The sequence below is a fragment of the Sus scrofa genome, chromosome 1 (assembly GCF_054392235.1).
Source record: "Sus scrofa isolate SSC_HxYL_T2T_F1_AM1 chromosome 1, Sscrofa_HxYL_maternal_Yorkshire_Landrace_v2.0, whole genome shotgun sequence".
NCBI classification, from domain to species: domain Eukaryota; kingdom Metazoa; phylum Chordata; class Mammalia; order Artiodactyla; family Suidae; genus Sus; species Sus scrofa.
In genome coordinates this window covers 191,732,133-191,747,634 of record NC_139383.1, presented here as the reverse complement: position 1 = coordinate 191,747,634, position 15,502 = coordinate 191,732,133, and the positions used below count along the sequence as shown (strand labels likewise).

Sequence of the window (15,502 nt, the reverse complement as noted above, 5' to 3'; positions counted from 1 at the left end):
CACAGCAAGCGCTGCGGCCCCCACCTTCGCGTAACCTCTCCTCACTTCCGTCCGTGCGAGCTCATCTGCTCGTGCGCATGAGCGCGGCGAGGCTCGCGCGCGCGCCTTGAGGACTCTCAATGCGCATGACGAGACCAGGTCTCAGTGGGTTGGTTTAGCAGCGAAGGAGCGCGCCTATTCCCTAGTGCGCATGACAAAAAAGCATTCCCTTCCTTTCTGCTTTTCCCGAATATGGTGTCGGAAGAGAGGCGGAGGGCGTGGTGTAGAAAGTGGGGTGGGACTTCGGAGAGAACAGCTTCAAAGTCTGCGGCAGGATTTTGGCGCCAAAAGTTTGGCGTTTATACTAACTTAAGGCGATTGGTAAGTCTATGCTAAAGCAGTTTCCGGCTAACTGCCTGTCAGGGTTTTCTTTTTTTTTTCCTTTTGAAAAATTTTGTAGGACAGTTAATGGATGTTTGTATGAGTCAGAAAGTTTAGTGCACTTTATGCACTTTAGGGTATATGTTGTCCCTCTTTTTTTTTTCTTTTTTTGGTTTTGGGTTTTTTTTTTAATGCAGTAGTTACAGAGAGGATAGATCAGAAATTCAAAATGGAGCAAGACACAGAGGCTGCTTGTAACAGATATTTCAGATTTTTTCCTTAAGCATCTGTAAATACAAATCAAAATGTGCACTGAGTTTGGTATTAATCAGTCAAATGAAAATAATTGCATTTACACCTCCTCACTTCATATTCTCTCCTAAACTCAATCCAATTGACTGATTCCTCCCAATCCCCACCCTTCCCTGAAAGGCCTTTTCTAGGACATTAGTAATTTGCATGTTAACATTCATCTTACTTGACTGCCAGCAAGCATTCTGTCACCACACCCTCCTTGAAATGGGTTATGTGGTACCTCATTTGTTTTTTTGTTTGTTTTTCCTCCTTCCTCACTAGCTGCTCTTTCTGAAACGTCTTGGCTGGTTCTCCTCTACTAATTTCCAGACATTGACTGGCCCCTGGATGCTGTACTGGCCCCCCTCCTCTTAATCTCAAACTTCTCCAGGTGACCTCACTTCTGGCTTTAAAAAGCATATGACTGTCATTTCCAGCCCTGACCTTTCTGGGAACTTCAGACCTGTATCTTGTTTTAAAAACAACAACAACAAAATTCAACCCAGTAAATTTAAAGATCTATTTGTCATAAGTCAGGCACCATTCCATCTGGCAACTAGAAGGGCTCTCCAAGAGGTTATACAATGGAAGGCTTTTATAGGAAGAAGGGTGAGGCAAAGGAGTTCTTGGCGAGAGAAAAGAAAGGATTATTTTTTAGGACTTTTGAGGGGAAGGGCACTGGCAAGGGCTTTATCGGTATAGATTCCTCTTCTTTAAATCTCTGTTTGCTGTCATGGGAAGCAAATGATTCCATTTTTTAACAACATTAAACTCTTTGCTGGACATCTCTTGGATATCTTATAGGGAGCTTAAACATAACAGGATCAAAAAAAGTTTCGATTCTCCCTCTTCAGGTCTTCTCAATTAAGAGCCTCAAGGTTGTAAATCAACTATATTTTAATAAAAAATAAAAATAGGAGTTCCCATCATGGCTCAGTGGGATAGTTAACAAATCCAACTAGGAAGCATGAGGTTGCAGGTTCAATCCCTGGCCTCGCTCAGTGGGTTAAGGATGTGGCGCTGCCGTGAGCTGTGGTGTAGGTCGCAGATGTGGCTTGGATCCAGTGTTGCTGTGGCTCTGGCGTAGGCTGGTAGCTACAGCTCCGATTAGACCCCTAGCCTGGGAACCTCCATATGCCGTGGGTGCGGCCCTGAAAGGACAAAAAGACATAAATAAATAAATAAATAAATAGCCCTGAGGTCCATCTGATTGCTCAAGACAAAAGTTTACATTTTAATTCTTTAATATTGTTCTCTTTCTTCACCGTCTCTTCATGTACTCCATCAGCAAGTCCCATAAACTCTACCTCCACCAATTTCCATCTCTACATCCAAGACCTTGGTCCAAGTTTCTATCATTTCTTGCCTCACCTGCAATAATAGATTGCTAACTGACTGCTCTGTGTCCTCTCTTGCTTCTCTAAATAAGATCTAGCAATTTCTCCTTAAAACACTCCAGGTGGTTCCCACTGTACTTGACATTAAATCCAAACTCCTTAAAATCATTACTGTGGCTTAAAAAGTCCTACAGGATCTGACATCTGCCTAACTGCTACCTCATGTAGTGCTGGCTCTCCTCCTCCCTACCTGCTACATCTCAGGAGATCCCTAAATATGTCAAACTAGCCTCACACTAGAGATTTGGCACTAGCTGTTCCTTCTGTCTAGACTTCTCCACTCATCCTCACATCATTCCTTTGTGTCATTGATCTCAAAAGTTACCTCAAAAAGGCATTTATTTCCTGACCACCTCATCTAAGGAGCCCTCATGGTCATATCAATAGCTCATATTATCCATCATATTCCTCCATGCTAATTCTCTGCAAAATATTAAACTGACATGCGTATTTGTTTATTATCTTATTTCTTTCCTCACCTAATAAGAATGGAAGTTTCATGATAGTGGAAACTTCTCAATTTTGTTCACTACTATAATCTCCACGGTTTAGTACCAAGCCACTATTAGAACCTAGCACATAGTAAATGCTCAATAATTCAGTATTTGTTAAATGAATGAGTTAATGAGGAAAACATCATTATACATATGCTGTGCTTTTATCATAATATATGGGCTGCACTGATTAAAAGAGTGTAAATATATTATTATATGAAATATAGAGATAATACTTGCCATTTATACCTCACAAAGTTGGTAAAAAGATAAAATTAATTATGTTCATAAATATTCTTTTTAAACTAAATCATTCATGATAAATTTGTTATTAATTTTTTAATATTTCATTTACAAAAGAAATGCAGTTTTATGACTAAAATGCACAAAGTATAAAAGATTGGAAAGTGAGAAGAAATATCTTCTAAATTCTCTTCCTATCTCCTGTCAGAATTTGTACCCCTTAGGCAACAGCTATTAATATTTTCTTTTGTGTGATTTCAGAACTTTGCTATGCACATAGACTACTCTTTAAAAAACACACACCAGAGTTTCTGTTGTGGCCCAGTGGTAACAAATCCGACTAGTATCCATGAGGACGCAGATTTGGTGCCTGGCCCCACTCAGTGGGTTAAGGATTCTGGCCTTGCCCTGAGCTGTGGTGTAGGTTGCAGACGTGGCTCGGATCTGGCATTGCTGTGGCTTATGTTGTAGGCCAGCAGCTGCAGCTCCAATTAGACCCCTAGCCTGGGAACTTCCATATGCTGCCTGTGCCACCATAAAAAAAAAAAAAAAAAAAAGACGAAAAGAAAAAGAAAAACCACACACACACTAATGAGGTCATATTTAAATTCCTAGTCAATTTTTTTCACTTAACAAAACATACATATCAATGTAAAATAGTTCTAATGTGGTCTCAAAACTATTTGTGTGAATATCAAGAAATATATTAAAATCTCCATATAATATCATGGTATTAATAATTTATTAATAATTATTAACCATTGATTTAAATGTAACTAATATAATTAAATGATATTATAAATTAAATATATTTACATTTTATAATATTTAATATATTATTGAATTATTAATACCATTTTTTTCATGCTCTGAATGCTACCTTATTCTGTCAGTCAGTTAAAGCTTGTATGCAGACCAGACCATGTGTACTCTTAACCACTGAGCTTTATTTAGCATATTATAGTTCATCTCTGTATCAACCAAAATACAGGTTACTGTACATCATGAGTGTTTTCTGAAACCAGTGCCACCTCACGAAAGGTCAAAGGCAGTTTAGTGTAGTGATTAAGTAAATAGACTCTGGGTCTAGACTGGGTTCAAATCCTGCATTTACCACTCAGGTGCCCCTCAATCTTTGTCAAGTTGCTTAACCCCTTTGGTTCCTGTGTTTAGAAGAGGGAATAATGATTGTCCTACCTCTTAGAGTTGTTATGAGGATTAGAAGAGTTAACATTTATAAAGTGATTAAAACAGAATTAGTTCATATCCTCCAAGAAACAGAGGCTAAAAAGGAATTAGACCTATAGGGGCTTATTGGGGGAAAGGTCTGTGAAGGATATGGGGAAGAGGAGCAGGAGCAGGTGGAAGAGCTTTCACACTGCACTATAGGTCTGACCCCTGTGAAAGGGCAAGGAGAAGGAGGATTGGGAAGGGCTGGGAAGAGCCTCAGACCAATCCCAGTACGGTTCTAAGAAAGGCTTGGCCAGATCAATAGGGAGTTCTGCCAAAATTGCCTAGTAGAGGAATCCCACATCAGTCAGAAAAGGCTGGCACTGGTATATTGGCTGGGAGCAGTAGTTAGAGGGGCAGGGAAGGGAACATGGTCTCAGCATTCACAGTGGCAGCAGCTGAGGATCAGCAGACTTCTTGAAGGCATCTGAGTAGTGCATTTCCGGGCCACACAGGGCTTGGCACATAGCAAATACTACTAAGTGTTGATAAATAAATAATGAGACATGAGCATATAGGTCAATTCTGTTGAATAGAAATACAATGAAAATCACATGCATAATTTTAAATTTTCTTATGGCCATATTTTTCAAAGAAAAAATTCAAGTTACTTTTAATAGTGTTTGAATAATGTAATTGAAAAACATCATCTAATAGCCCAATATCAAACTCTAAATTTTAATAGTGTTCGAATAACGTAATTGAAAAACATCAATCTAATAGCCCAATATCAAACTCTAAATTTTGATAACAAAGAGAATATACTTTCTTTTCAGTTACTCAGAGAACTTTTACTAAAATTAACTTATAGAAAACTACAGAGAAAAGCTCAATAAATTCTAGAAAGGAGAGGAAGGATAGCATAGTGGTTAGCCTGTCTGGGGTAAAACCCACTTCCACCCTTGACTAGCTGACCATGGGTAGTTTTCTCTTGTGCTTCCTCTTTTCAAAACATCACCAATTAGAGAAAGTATAGGACATAATGCTCCAGCAATGTTCACTTGGCCCCTGTGCCAGCTAACAGTTAACTAACCCTTTAGCTGCTGAGGAGGTTCTTAAGAGGAAGGGTAGAGAACAGGGGAGAGAAGCCAGGCTGGCTGCAGTAGCTGGGAGCTTTGTGGAGGTTGATGGCAGAAAGGAAAGTAGAGGGAGGAAGTAGGTGACTCCAGGCAGCAGCTCTTCACCCAACCATCATGGAAATATATTTTAATAGCTAGTGCTGCTTTATAATCACAGTGTAACCAAATAACTGTCCTGGACTTTGTCTTTCTCTTCTTCTGCCAACTAGTTTTTCACTGTTTGGGTTTATTTCATTAGGTTTGGGGGAAGAGCTGTTGATGTTCTAGTTTCACTGCTCCATCTTACCATTAAAAACTCTCAAGGAAATATGATTAAATTTGAGTTACTAAAACCAGATTAACCCTCTTTACTCATCAACCAAGTCATCCAGCCCTTTTACATGTTAACTCCTAGACATATCTCAAATCTGTCCCTTCATCCCACTGTTACGGCTTTGGTATATGCCATTACCTTTTTTTTTTTTGGAGTCGTCTTTATTTTTTTATAACAGTATTATTGATATATGTCACATAGCATATAGTATACCTACTTAAAATGTACAATTTGATGGTTTTTTAGTATATTCACAGAGTTGTGTAACCAAATCAAATTTAGAACATTTTCATCACCCCAAACAGAAACCCCGTATTCATTAGCAATCACTCACCATTTCCACCCAACTATCCCTTTCCCCAGTGATAAGCAACCACCAACTTAAACTTTCTGCCTCTATGGTTTTGGGTACTCTGATTATTTCATATCATATAAATGGAATATTATAATATCTGGTCCATGATGACTAATTTCTTTCTTTTTTTGTTTTTGTATTTTGGAGCCACACCTGCGGCATATGGAGGTTCCCAGGCTGGGGGCTGAATCAGAGCTACAGCTGCAAGCCAGAGCCGCAGCAACGTGGGATCCCAGCCACGTCTGCAACCTACACCATGGCTCTCGGCAACGCCAGATCCTTAACCCACTGAGGAAGGCCAGGGATCGAACCCGCAACTTCATAGTTTCTTTTTTTTTTTTTTTTTTGTCTTTTTGCCATTTCTTGGGCCACTCCCGCGGCATATGGAGGTTCCCAGGCTAGGGGTCTAATCGGAGCTGTAGTCACCAGCCTACACCAGAGCCACAGCAACACAGGATCCGAGCCGCATCTGCAACCTACACCATAGCTCATGGCAACGCCGGATCCTTAACCCACTGAGCAAGGGCAGGGATCAAACCCGCAACCTCACAGTTCCTAACCACTGCGCCACAATGGGAACTCCAACAACTTCATGGTTTCTAGTTGGACTCGCTTCCGTTGTGCCACACAGGAACTCCACTAATTTCTTTATTTAGCACAAGGTATTCAAAGTTCATACAAGTTGAAGCATGTATCAATACTTCATTTCTGTTTATTGCTGAAAAACATTCCATTTTATTAATGTATTTGTTTATCCATTCATCAGTTAATGGACATTTGATTTGTTCTTTTCTTTGGCTCTTGTCAGTTATGCTCCTATGAACATTCACATACAAGTTTTTGAATGGACATAATATTCTCATTTCTTGTGGACACGCACCTGGAAATGGAAATGCTGTGGTGTGATATCTAAGAAACCAACTCTTGCCTAATCCAGGATAACCTATGTTTTCATCTAAGAGTTTTATCATTTTAGTGCATACATTTGTGTCTTTGATCCATGTTGAGTCAATTTTTAGGTATGTTGTGGGATAGGGGATCCAGCTTCATTCTATCTCCTGTGACTACTCAGCTGTCCCAGTTCCATTTGTTGAGAAGACTATTCTTTCACCATTGAATGGTCTTGGCACCCTTGTCAAAAATCAACTGGCCATGGATTTCCAGGGGAGGGGGGGCGTTTCCCCTGAATTTTCAGTTCTATACCATTGATCTGTGTGTCTCTCTTGATGCCAATAGCTCACTGTTTTCATTACTGTGGTTTTAAAATTGGGATTGTTTAAGATTGTTTTACCTGTTCTGGGATGCTTGAATTTTCATATAAATTTTAAAATCAGCTTAACAGTTTCTATTAAGGAGCATGCCTGGATTTTGTAAGAGACTACATTCAATCTATAGAACAAATTGAGAAGTATTATCTTTTTAAAAATATTAAGCCTTCCAGCCCATGAACATGGGAAGTCTTTTTGTTTATTTCAATCTTTGTAATTTTTTTCAGCAATGTTTTATCATTTTCAGATTATACATTGGGCACTTCTTTTATTATGATATTTACTTTTAAGTATTCTTTTTGATGCTAATGTGCATGGGATTGTTTTCTCAATTTCATTTTTGTTTTGTTTATTGCTGCTGTATAGAAATACAGTGGAATTTGGTACTTATCTGTATGCTGCAACTTTGCTGAATGTGTTTATTAGTTCTGATAGGTTTTAGTGGGTTCCTTAGGATTTTTTTATGTAAGATTATGTGATCTACAAGTAGAGATAGTTTTACTTCTGTCTTTTAATTTGGATTACTTCTGTTTAATTTTCTTACCTAATTTCCCTGGTTAGACCTGGCTAAAATGTTGAATAGAAATGACAAGAGTAGACATCCTTGTCTTGTTCCTGTTCTCAGGGAAAACATTTAGCATTTTATCATTAAGTGTGATGTGAGTATGGGTTTTTCATAGATGCCCTTTATAAGGTTGAGGAAGTTTCCTTCTATTGCTAGGTGATTGTGTATTTGTATCCTGAAGGAATGTTGAATTTTATCATATACTTTTTCTGCACATATTGAGATGATCATGTGGTTTCTGTCCTTTATTCTATGGCTTATTAATTGATTTTTGAATGTTAAACTAACTTTGCATTTCTGATATAAATCCCAGTTGGTTATGTTACCAAATCCAAGCTCATACTGCTCATATTAAAAGGCCGATAAATCTAGAGATGAGTTGTTGAGGCAAGGAATAGCGATTTTATTTGGAAAGCCAGCAGACCGAGAATATGGTGGGCTAATGTCCCAAAGAATCATCTTGCCTGGGTTAGGGTACCAATTTCTTTTTTAGAACAAAGGACAGGGGGGAGAAGTAAAGTAAAAAAAAAAAAAATGCACAATAAGTTGTTGCAAATATTTCCTGGTTCCAGCCAGATTCCAGAGGAGATGTGTTAATTACTGCTTTCCTACAGCCATTCACAGATGAGCTTAAACAAAGGTATTTTCATGTAACACTCAGGCATGAGAGGCAGGGTTCCTGGAGATGGGCAGCACCCTTTACTGATTAACTTGTAGCAAAAGCAATAAAATACAAAGGTTAAAGTAAAAGAAACAGATCCAATGTGGAATTAGATTTTTTCTCCCTGTTACAATTATGGTATTTAGGGTTTTTTTAAAATGCATTGCTAGATTCTGTTAGCTGGTATTTTGTTGAGGATTTTTATATCTGTATTCATGAGAGATACTGTTCTGTAGTTTTCTTTTCTTGTGATGTCTTTATCTCATTTTGTTACCAGGATAATACTAGCCTCATAGAATGAGGTGAGAAGTGTTCCCTCCTTTTCTATCTTTTGGAAGTATTTGTGAAGAATTTCTATTAAGTCTGCTTTAAATGTTTGGTGGAATTCAGCAGCAGTGTCATCTGAGGCTGGGATATTCTTTGTGAGTATCCAATCTCATAAATTTTTTCAGATTTTCTATTTCTTCTTGAGTCAGTTTCAGTAGTTTCTGTCTTTCTAAGAATATGTCTGTTTCATCTAAGTTATCTAATTTGTTGGCCTACAATTGTTCATATTCCCTTATAATCTTTTTTATATCTCTAAAGTCAATATTAATGTCTCTTCTTTTATACCAAATTTTAGTTGTGTGAGTCTTCTCTTTTCTTTTTTTTTTTTTTTCTTGGTCAGTTTAGCTAAAGGTTTGTCAATTTTCTTGATCTTTTCAAAGAACCAACTTTTAGTTTTGTTGGTTTTCTCTATTTTTTATTCACTATTTCATTATTTCTTTCTTTTTGAATTCTTTGAATTTACTTTGCTTTCCCTCTCTCCCTGAAGTATTTTAAAGTATAAGACTAGGTTATTGATTTGAGATGTTTCTTCTTTTTTATTTTTATTTATTTATTTATTTTTTTTAGGGTTGCACCTGTGGCATATAGAAGTTCCCAGGCTAGGGGTCGAATCAGAGCTGCAGCTGCTGCCCTATACCACAACCACAGCAACACCAGATCCAAGCCTCATCTGCAACCTGCACTGCAGCTGCAGCTACACCAGATCCTTAATCCACTGAGTGAGGCCAGGGATCAAACCTGCAAACTTATGGATACCAGTCTGGTTCTTAACCCACTGAGCCACAACAGGATCTCCTCTTCTTTTCTTAATGTAGGCTTCAGACCTCTGAGTTTTCCCTGAACACTTCTTTAGCTATATCCCATAACTTTTTTATGTTGTGTCATTGTTTCATTTATATCAAAGTGTTTACTAGTATCCCTTTTGATAACCTCTTTGTCTGTTGTTTATTTACAAGTTTGACATTCACTTCCATATATTTATGTATTTCCTAAATTTCTTTCTGTTACTAATTTCTAATTTCACTCTTGTGATCAAAGAGCACACTTTGTGCTATTTCAGTTCTTTCTAATTTATTGACACTTGGTTTGTGGCCCAGCATATGATCTACTCCAGTCCTTGAGAAGAATTTGCATTTTTCTGTTACACAGAGTGCTCTATAGATGTCTATTAAGTCTAGCTGGTGTATAGTGTTAGACAAGCCTTTTAATTCCTTGCTGACCTTCTGCCCAAGTGTTCTTTGTATTACTGAAAGTGGAATATTGAAGTCTCCAGCTATTGCTGAATTGTCTTTTTCTCTCTTCGGTTCTAACAGTTTATATTTCATGTGTTTGGGGGCTCTTTTATATATATCTTAATAATTCTTATATATTTCTGATGGATTGACTCTTATTATTATAAATCTTCCCTCTTTATATCTAGTAACATTTTTGTTTTATAATGTTTCATCTGACATTAATAGAGCCACTTGGTGTGATTTTGTTAAAGTAATGCTTGTTATTAGAGCCCTGGGATATCAGATATATAGCTGCCATTCCACAAAAGACCACAAAGGAAATTAAAATAGAGAATTTTACATGAAAAAATGCTCAACATCACTGATTTTTAGAGAAATGCAAATCAAAACTACTATGAGGTACCATCTCACACTAGTCAGAATAGCCATCATTAATAAGTCCACAAATAACGAATGCTGGAGAGGGTGTGGAGAAAAGGGAACCCTCCTACCCTGTTGGTGGGAATTAAATTTGTACAATTACTGTGGAAAAAAGTATGGCGTTACCTTAGAAAACTACGCATAGAACTACCATATGACCCAGCAATCCCACTCTTGGGCATATATCCAGACAAAACTTTCCTTGAAAAAAAACACATTGCAGCACTATTCACAATAGCTAAGACATGCAAACAACCTAAATGTCCAAGGACAGATGATTGGATTAAGATGGGGTACATATACACGATGAAATACTACTCAGCCATAAAAAAGAACAAAATAATGCCATTTGCAGCAACATGGATAGAACTAGAGACTCTCATACTAAGTGAAGTAAGTCAGAGAGAAAGACAAATACCATATGATATCACTTATATCTGGAATCTAATACATGGCACAAATGAACCTTCCCACAGAAAAGAAAATCATGGACATGGAGAACAGACTTGTGGTTACTGAGAGGGAGGGGGAGGCAAGGGGATGGACCAGGAATTTGGGGTTAGTAGATGCAAACTATTGCCTTTGGAATGGCTAAGCAATGAGATCCTGCTGTATAGCACTGGGAACTATATCTAGTTACCTAGAATGGAACATGATAATGTTAGAAAAAGGAATGTATACATGGATGTGTGACTAGGTCACATTGCTGTACAGTAGAAAATTGACAGAACGCATAAACCAGCTATGATGGTAAAAAATAAAAATCATTATTAAAAAAATCTTCAAAAATGATGGAAAAAGGAAAATGAGGAACTGTTCCAGACTCATGAAGACCAAAGACACACAACAGCCAAATGCAGCTTATGATCTCAGGTTGGATTCTGTTCCAAAGGAGAAGATGCTTTATTTTTTTTTTCTAAAGCATATTATTGCGACAACTGGAAATTTTTGAAAGGATCTATGGATTTGAATAGCATATTACATAAAAGTTAATTTCCTGATTTGGATATTAGTACTGTGATTTTGTATAAGAGTGTCCTTGTTTTCAAAAACTACACACAGACCTATTATTAGGAGCAGTAAGACATGTCTCTAGTTTACCCAACTTACACAAAAAGAGGGAAAGCCAGTGTTGTAAAGTGGTAAAAACTGGGAAATCCAGGTTCTTTGAGGTATTCTTGTAACTCAAGTTTGAAAGTAACTTCAAAATAAAAAGCATATTTATAGTTTTTAAAAAATAGAGAATTTTATTACTCATATGTCATGAAGGAAGTATACAGCATTCCTTGAGGGCCCAGGCAGGGAGGGTGAGGCAGGACACAGGCAGAGAGGAGCAAGACATGGGGCACATGCCTTTTATTAGGGTCAGTGAGTGGAGCGCCTTGGGATTCATGGGCAATTCAAACCAAAAAGAGTATTTTTTGGTAAGTTTCACAGAGCACAATCTAAAGGGTGCACAATGTGAAGGCACTGAGAAGACAAGGGGTGGCTGTTTATCCCAAGAGCCACCGAAGGAGTCTTATCAGAAGCTTATATTTACTTGCGACCCTGCAGGCTGTTATCAAGGACAGACACTCACAGGAGGGGCTGGTGTTAGTTCAAGGCCACTGCAGGCTGCTCGGTCACACAAAATGGATGGGGAAGCAACAATATTATAGAGTAGCTTAGCTAAACTCTCCGACAGCTACACTCTCTGTGAGAAAATATCCTCAGATGGTCTCTCAGCTCTTAAGCCAAGATTAGGAAGATTAATTATTCTCCTCTCCCATCTGGATACAGAAGGGCAAAAGTAAGGATCATTCTAAATTTATGAGGTTGGCTTTAAAATTTAACTTTAAAGAAGCCTATTAAATTTTTTATAATGTTCTTCGTGCATAAAATGTTCAAACCTAGCTGGAGAAAATTCTAGCTTTTCAAAGGGATACTATCATATGAAACCCTAAATTAGAGTTAGCAAATGAAGAGTTGGCCGTCTGAAGGATTACTAATCACTGACATAAGTCCTTGGCAAGTTATAGGGTATTTGTAGTTCAAGGTTAGATTAATAAATGTTACAGCAATGGTCCAAAAGGCACAAAGAAAGCTAAAGCTATAGACACTAGACTTAAATTCTGATGTCTGGCCAATTTTAGGAGGAGAAGGAGAAATGTGTTTATTTAGCATTAAAATCTTTGACACAAGTAGCAGTTCTTCTCACACAGATGGCTCAAGGTGCAGAAGGGATCATAAATGATGCAGAGTCAGGAGAAGAAACGCTTACACTGAACCAGGACGGAGATGGTTATCTGAGCAACCGTGGGTCTCAGTTGCCCTGCCCATGAGAATAGGCAGTCAAAAGAACAACATTGCATCTTAACTTATTTTTAACCTATTATATTAAATATAGTAAGTTAAGTATCAAATTTTATAAATGTACACTGATATACCATACTTACATGTAAGTATCTCTCTGAAATTCAATAATTATGGAAAATGACCACTAAATTGTTGTTGTGGCCTGAGTGTGTCTCCCTAAAGTTTGTTGAAGTCCTAAAGAACACACACACACACACACACACACACACACACACACACACACACACACACACAATGTCCCATGCAATGGTATTAAGTGGTGAGACCTTTGTGAAGTAATTGGGTTTATTATTATTATTATTATTTTGTCTTTTTGCCATTTCTTGGGCCGCTCCCACGGCATATGGAGGTTCCCAGGCTAGGGGTCTAATCGGAGCTGTAGCCACCAGCCTACACCGGAGCCACAGCAACACTGGATCTGAGCCGCATCTGCAACCTATACCACAGCTCACGGCAACGCCGGATCCTTAACCCGCTGAGCAAGGGCAGGGATCGAACCCGCAACCTCATGGTTCCTAGTCGGATTCATTAACCACTGCGCCAGACGGGAACTCCAGTAATTAGGTTTAGATGAGGTCATGGGGCTGGAACCCCCATGATGGGATTAGTGCCCTTGCAAGGAGAGGAAGAGAGACCAGAGCTTGTTTTCTTTGCATTTGAAGATAACAGCAAGAAGGCAGCTATCTGCAAACCAGAGGGAGGACCCTCACCAAGAACTCAACCTGCTGATACCTCAATCTTAAACTTCCCAGCCTCTGGAAGTGTGAGAAACCAATGTCTGTGTTTAAGCAGACATAAGCAGAAATAAATGCATGTTGTTAACCCCACCAGATCTGTGGTGTTTTGTTATAGCAGCCTGAATAGACTAGAACAGTCATTTGAAAAGATTAAGGGCAACAAGTCAATACGCTTTGGGTTTTTAATATTTCCATTCTAAATATTACTTGGACCCAGTATCATAAGGGCTGTTTTCACAAAAGCCTAATACCTTTGTTATCTATTGCTGCCTCAAATTACCTCAAGCTTAGCAACTTAAAATAATAATCATGATTTTTCAAGGCCTCTGTGTACCATGAGTTTAGAAGTGGCTTAGTTCCTGGTGGTTCTGGCTGAGAGTCTGTTACGAGATTTTTGACAAGATGTTGATCATGGTATAGTCATCCAAAGGTTTCACTCGTGCTGGAGGATCTAGACCTCACTGGCTCTCACATGCTAACGAGTTGGTGCTGACTGGTAGGAGGCTTCAGCACCTTTCCACAGAAAGTAATTATTCAATGATAGCTTTTGCCTTATCAGTATTTTCTGTTATCATCTAATTTCCACTGTATAGATCTGTGATGGCTGCAAATATCCAGCAAGTGATAATCCAGATACATCACATAATCTGACTCTACCCACTCCTTTCCCCTTGAAGCTTAGAATCCAAACACATGGAACTACACGTAGTTTCCAGAACCTGCAATCACACATACGCTGCCTTTGCTTCCAATATCCCCTCTGTCTAGATGACCCTTCATGCTTCTTTTGCCAATGAACTATTAATCTTATGTAAACATATATATTTAGTTTAAAGAATAATAATTACAAATTCTTATCCCCAGGTTAAGAAATAGAAATAGAAGGCACCCGAGCATTCCACATTAAAAAAAAAAAAAAAAATCGGCATTTGTGATGTTTGTATTTTAAAAACATAGAAGATGAAATCCTTACATTTATGTACCACCTCTACCATGGAGAAACCAGGGAACTTAATTGTGGCCTAAAAGCCATTAAGGGTGGAGTTCCCATTGTGGTGCAGAGGAAACAAATCCAACTGGTAACCATGACCTCGCTCAGTGGGTTAAGGATTCAGTGTTGCCATGAGCCGTGGTGTAGACGGTAGCTGTAGTTCCAATTCAACCCCTTGCCTGGGAACCTCCATATGCTGAGGGTGCAGCCCTAAAAAAACAAAAAAAGAAAAAACCATAAAGGCTCCCAGTCACTCTGCAGAAATGCTGTTAGCAATTAAGTGGTGAAATAGAATTTGATTAATAGAATATTATGAAGAAAAAACAATATTTAAATTTAAGCAGTTTTTTCCTACCATATACTGTTTCTTTTGAAAATCTACAGCATGATTCCTTTGTTTTAAATTAATACAGTGGTTTTCAGGGGACTTTGGGGGTGTCTTTTTATGTTTTTCTTCACTGGTCATAAGGAGCCACTAGGTGGCAGAAGATGCTTCTTTTGATTACAAGGAGAAAACAAAAATATTTTCAGCTGGAAACAGGCTTTCGAAAACATAAAAAACATCACCCTTCATAGGTCAGTGTGTTGGCATTAGTATCCCATGGCCCTGCAGTTAACAATATTGGCTTATTGCCTATATTGTAGTAATGACAACGATAATAATATCAAAGCCACCGTCATTTATTGAATGATTACTCTGTACCAGGCACCAGATGAAGAAGTATCCAGATCTTATGCTGTTTAATTTTCACAGCAGCCAGAAGAAGTAAACACTGTTAATCTCCTTCTTGCAGAAGAGAAAGCTGAGTCTTGAGAATAAACAATATGCCTAAAACACTGATAAGTAGCAGAAGCCAGATTCAAACCAGGTCTGTTGGATTTTAGACTCTAGGGGATTAACAACTTCACAGACCCTCAGAACTGGGGGAATATTTAATTTGGGGGGGAAGGATTAAGCACTCTATCATATAATTAGTATTAGGCACATATTGACTTCAGGTATTTTCTATCATTTTAGATGTCATGTTAATATCTGTGAGCTTAATCCTTAAAGGCCTTATAAAATAGTTTATTAGGGACTTAACAAGTGTGTAGGTTCAACTTCTTACCTCTTTCACCATTTAATGAACATTTGAGCCCAATTCATAACCATCATGTTTAATCCATTCCCTCAAAAC

General features: G+C 38.1%; 1 protein-coding gene across 3 annotated transcripts in view; it reads left to right on the top strand.

Moving 5' to 3' along the window:
* The first annotated feature begins 264 nt into the window (after positions 1-264).
* Positions 265-15,502, top strand: part of TRIM9 (tripartite motif containing 9) — a 210,381-nt gene continuing 195,143 nt past the window's right edge. For 2 of the 3 annotated variants that reach the window (XM_084981079.1, XM_084981069.1), the window contains exon 1: positions 265-360. The gene's annotated coding sequence lies outside the window, so the exon portion shown is untranslated. Of the gene's footprint in view, positions 361-8,536; positions 8,562-15,502 lie in introns of all 3 variants that reach the window. The other variant, XM_084981072.1, reaches the window with a different exon arrangement.